The following is a 6,098-nucleotide window of genomic DNA, read 5'->3' as shown; positions in this document are numbered from 1 at the left end:
AAGTTTCGCTGAAGGAGAGAGAAAAAGAAAACGAAGAACAGAAAGAGGAAAGCGTAGAGAGAGATAGAGGAAAGCGTAGAGAGAGAAAGAAAATCCGGCCACTTCACCGCCGCTGTCGCCACCGGAACGACCGGAATCCGGCCACTCACACCTACTAACGCCCACCCCCTCCGTTCACTCCCACTCACGCGCACTCACGCCCACCCACGCCACCCCCTCCGTTCAAGCCCACTCACGCCCCTCCGTTCAAGCCCACTCACGCCCCTCCGTTCGCCGGCGGTGTGCAGCCACCACACCACCCTCCTTCCGGCAGCCGGATTTCCGCCACAACACCCTCAAATCCCGGTGAGTATTCCACTATCCCCCTTTGTTTTTGTTTTCAATTTAATTTTAATGTAAACCCTAACTTTTTCTAATTATGTTTTTTAATTTAATTTGTAACTAAATTTTATTATTTAATTACTTGTGTTTAGTGTAGTGTAGTTTAATTTATATTGCAATGTTAGAATTAGTTTAATTTTTAAGATATATTGCAATGTTAGAATTAGTTTAATGTATGTTAGTTTAGTTTAAAATATATGTTAGATTAGTTTATAATGTATGTTATTTTAGTTTAAAATATATGTTAGTTAGTTTATAATGTATGTTAGTTTAGTTTAAAATATATGTTAGATTAGTTTAAAATATATGTTAGATTAGTTTAAAATATATGTTAATTTAAAAATAAATGTTAGTGTATGTATGTTTATTTGAATGTGGGTAATTGTGTGTTAATTATATGTGTTTCATCACTTGCTTTAAACTTGTTTAAATTAAACGACGGAAATTCCGTCGCAAAGTTTGCGACGGAATTTATTCCCTCGCAAATTAACCCTTTTTGCGACGGAAATAATCGTCGCAAAACAATATTAAAAAAAAAAATAAAAAAAAACATTTTGCGACGGATTCTGCGACGGAAATTCCGTCGCAAAAAGTTTTTAAATTTTTTTTAAAAAAACTGAAGTTTCGCTGAAGGAGAGAGAAAAAGAAAACGAAGAACAGAAAGAGGAAAGCGTAGAGAGAGATAGAGGAAAGCGTAGAGAGAGAAAGAAAATCCGGCCACTTCACCGCCGCTGTCGCCACCGGAACGACCGGAATCCGGCCACTCACACCTACTAACGCCCACCCCCTCCGTTCACTCCCACTCACGCGCACTCACGCCCACCCACGCCACCCCCTCCGTTCAAGCCCACTCACGCCCCTCCGTTCGCCGGCGGTGTGCAGCCACCACACCACCCTCCTTCCGGCAGCCGGATTTCCGCCACAACACCCTCAAATCCCGGTGAGTATTCCACTATCCCCCTTTGTTTTTGTTTTCAATTTAATTTTAATGTAAACCCTAACTTTTTCTAATTATGTTTTTTAATTTAATTTGTAACTAAATTTTATTATTTAATTACTTGTGTTTAGTGTAGTGTAGTTTAATTTATATTGCAATGTTAGAATTAGTTTAATTTTTAAGATATATTGCAATGTTAGAATTAGTTTAATGTATGTTAGTTTAGTTTAAAATATATGTTAGATTAGTTTATAATGTATGTTATTTTAGTTTAAAATATATGTTAGTTAGTTTATAATGTATGTTAGTTTAGTTTAAAATATATGTTAGATTAGTTTAAAATATATGTTAGATTAGTTTAAAATATATGTTAATTTAAAAATACATGTTAGTGTATGTATGTTTATTTGAATGTGGGTAATTGTGTGTTAATTATATGTGTTTCATCACTTGCTTTAAACTTGTTTAAATTAAACGACGGAAATTCCGTCGCAAAGTTTGCGACGGAATTTATTCCCTCGCAAATTAACCCTTTTTGCGACGGAAATAATCGTCGCAAAACAATATTAAAAAAAAAATAAAAAAAAACATTTTGCGACGGATTCTGCGACGGAAATTCCGTCGCAAAAAGTTTTTAAATTTTTTTTAAAAAAACTGAAGTTTCGCTGAAGGAGAGAGAAAAAGAAAACGAAGAACAGAAAGAGGAAAGCGTAGAGAGAGATAGAGGAAAGCGTAGAGAGAGAAAGAAAATCCGGCCACTTCACCGCCGCTGTCGCCACCGGAACGACCGGAATCCGGCCACTCACACCTACTAACGCCCACCCCCTCCGTTCACTCCCACTCACGCGCACTCACGCCCACCCACGCCACCCCCTCCGTTCAAGCCCACTCACGCCCCTCCGTTCGCCGGCGGTGTGCAGCCACCACACCACCCTCCTTCCGGCAGCCGGATTTCCGCCACAACACCCTCAAATCCCGGTGAGTATTCCACTATCCCCCTTTGTTTTTGTTTTCAATTTAATTTTAATGTAAACCCTAACTTTTTCTAATTATGTTTTTTAATTTAATTTGTAACTAAATTTTATTATTTAATTACTTGTGTTTAGTGTAGTGTAGTTTAATTTATATTGCAATGTTAGAATTAGTTTAATTTTTAAGATATATTGCAATGTTAGAATTAGTTTAATGTATGTTAGTTTAGTTTAAAATATATGTTAGATTAGTTTATAATGTATGTTATTTTAGTTTAAAATATATGTTAGTTAGTTTATAATGTATGTTAGTTTAGTTTAAAATATATGTTAGATTAGTTTAAAATATATGTTAGATTAGTTTAAAATATATGTTAATTTAAAAATACATGTTAGTGTATGTATGTTTATTTGAATGTGGGTAATTGTGTGTTAATTATATGTGTTTCATCACTTGCTTTAAACTTGTTTAAATTAAACGACGGAAATTCCGTCGCAAAGTTTGCGACGGAATTTATTCCCTCGCAAATTAACCCTTTTTGCGACGGAAATAATCGTCGCAAAACAATATTAAAAAAAAAAATAAAAAAAAACATTTTGCGACGGATTCTGCGACGGAAATTCCGTCGCAAAAAGTTTTTAAATTTTTTTTAAAAAAACTGAAGTTTCGCTGAAGGAGAGAGAAAAAGAAAACGAAGAACAGAAAGAGGAAAGCGTAGAGAGAGATAGAGGAAAGCGTAGAGAGAGAAAGAAAATCCGGCCACTTCACCGCCGCTGTCGCCACCGGAACGACCGGAATCCGGCCACTCACACCTACTAACGCCCACCCCCTCCGTTCACTCCCACTCACGCGCACTCACGCCCACCCACGCCACCCCCTCCGTTCAAGCCCACTCACGCCCCTCCGTTCGCCGGCGGTGTGCAGCCACCACACCACCCTCCTTCCGGCAGCCGGATTTCCGCCACAACACCCTCAAATCCCGGTGAGTATTCCACTATCCCCCTTTGTTTTTGTTTTCAATTTAATTTTAATGTAAACCCTAACTTTTTCTAATTATGTTTTTTAATTTAATTTGTAACTAAATTTTATTATTTAATTACTTGTGTTTAGTGTAGTGTAGTTTAATTTATATTGCAATGTTAGAATTAGTTTAATTTTTAAGATATATTGCAATGTTAGAATTAGTTTAATGTATGTTAGTTTAGTTTAAAATATATGTTAGATTAGTTTATAATGTATGTTATTTTAGTTTAAAATATATGTTAGTTAGTTTATAATGTATGTTAGTTTAGTTTAAAATATATGTTAGATTAGTTTAAAATATATGTTAGATTAGTTTAAAATATATGTTAATTTAAAAATACATGTTAGTGTATGTATGTTTATTTGAATGTGGGTAATTGTGTGTTAATTATATGTGTTTCATCACTTGCTTTAAACTTGTTTAAATTAAACGACGGAAATTCCGTCGCAAAGTTTGCGACGGAATTTATTCCCTCGCAAATTAACCCTTTTTGCGACGGAAATAATCGTCGCAAAACAATATTAAAAAAAAAATAAAAAAAAACATTTTGCGACGGATTCTGCGACGGAAATTCCGTCGCAAAAAGTTTTTAAATTTTTTTTAAAAAAACTGAAGTTTCGCTGAAGGAGAGAGAAAAAGAAAACGAAGAACAGAAAGAGGAAAGCGTAGAGAGAGATAGAGGAAAGCGTAGAGAGAGAAAGAAAATCCGGCCACTTCACCGCCGCTGTCGCCACCGGAACGACCGGAATCCGGCCACTCACACCTACTAACGCCCACCCCCTCCGTTCACTCCCACTCACGCGCACTCACGCCCACCCACGCCACCCCCTCCGTTCAAGCCCACTCACGCCCCTCCGTTCAAGCCCACTCACGCCCCTCCGTTCGCCGGCGGTGTGCAGCCACCACACCACCCTCCTTCCGGCAGCCGGATTTCCGCCACAACACCCTCAAATCCCGGTGAGTATTCCACTATCCCCCTTTGTTTTTGTTTTCAATTTAATTTTAATGTAAACCCTAACTTTTTCTAATTATGTTTTTTAATTTAATTTGTAACTAAATTTTATTATTTAATTACTTGTGTTTAGTGTAGTGTAGTTTAATTTATATTGCAATGTTAGAATTAGTTTAATTTTTAAGATATATTGCAATGTTAGAATTAGTTTAATGTATGTTAGTTTAGTTTAAAATATATGTTAGATTAGTTTATAATGTATGTTATTTTAGTTTAAAATATATGTTAGTTAGTTTATAATGTATGTTAGTTTAGTTTAAAATATATGTTAGATTAGTTTAAAATATATGTTAGATTAGTTTAAAATATATGTTAATTTAAAAATACATGTTAGTGTATGTATGTTTATTTGAATGTGGGTAATTGTGTGTTAATTATATGTGTTTCATCACTTGCTTTAAACTTGTTTAAATTAAACGACGGAAATTCCGTCGCAAAGTTTGCGACGGAATTTATTCCCTCGCAAATTAACCCTTTTTGCGACGGAAATAATCGTCGCAAAACAATATTAAAAAAAAAATAAAAAAAAACATTTTGCGACGGATTCTGCGACGGAAATTCCGTCGCAAAAAGTTTTTAAATTTTTTTTAAAAAAACTGAAGTTTCGCTGAAGGAGAGAGAAAAAGAAAACGAAGAACAGAAAGAGGAAAGCGTAGAGAGAGATAGAGGAAAGCGTAGAGAGAGAAAGAAAATCCGGCCACTTCACCGCCGCTGTCGCCACCGGAACGACCGGAATCCGGCCACTCACACCTACTAACGCCCACCCCCTCCGTTCACTCCCACTCACGCGCACTCACGCCCACCCACGCCACCCCCTCCGTTCAAGCCCACTCACGCCCCTCCGTTCGCCGGCGGTGTGCAGCCACCACACCACCCTCCTTCCGGCAGCCGGATTTCCGCCACAACACCCTCAAATCCCGGTGAGTATTCCACTATCCCCCTTTGTTTTTGTTTTCAATTTAATTTTAATGTAAACCCTAACTTTTTCTAATTATGTTTTTTAATTTAATTTGTAACTAAATTTTATTATTTAATTACTTGTGTTTAGTGTAGTGTAGTTTAATTTATATTGCAATGTTAGAATTAGTTTAATTTTTAAGATATATTGCAATGTTAGAATTAGTTTAATGTATGTTAGTTTAGTTTAAAATATATGTTAGATTAGTTTATAATGTATGTTATTTTAGTTTAAAATATATGTTAGTTAGTTTATAATGTATGTTAGTTTAGTTTAAAATATATGTTAGATTAGTTTAAAATATATGTTAGATTAGTTTAAAATATATGTTAATTTAAAAATACATGTTAGTGTATGTATGTTTATTTGAATGTGGGTAATTGTGTGTTAATTATATGTGTTTCATCACTTGCTTTAAACTTGTTTAAATTAAACGACGGAAATTCCGTCGCAAAGTTTGCGACGGAATTTATTCCCTCGCAAATTAACCCTTTTTGCGACGGAAATAATCGTCGCAAAACAATATTAAAAAAAAAAATAAAAAAAAACATTTTGCGACGGATTCTGCGACGGAAATTCCGTCGCAAAAAGTTTTTAAATTTTTTTTAAAAAAACTGAAGTTTCGCTGAAGGAGAGAGAAAAAGAAAACGAAGAACAGAAAGAGGAAAGCGTAGAGAGAGATAGAGGAAAGCGTAGAGAGAGAAAGAAAATCCGGCCACTTCACCGCCGCTGTCGCCACCGGAACGACCGGAATCCGGCCACTCACACCTACTAACGCCCACCCCCTCCGTTCACTCCCACTCACGCGCACTCA

This window comes from Chenopodium album, chromosome 10 (assembly GCF_948465745.1).
Source record: "Chenopodium album chromosome 10, dcCheAlbu1.1, whole genome shotgun sequence".
NCBI lineage: Eukaryota > Viridiplantae > Streptophyta > Magnoliopsida > Caryophyllales > Amaranthaceae > Chenopodium > Chenopodium album.
The sequence above is the reverse complement of the archived record's forward strand: the minus strand, read 5'-3'. Positions refer to the sequence as shown.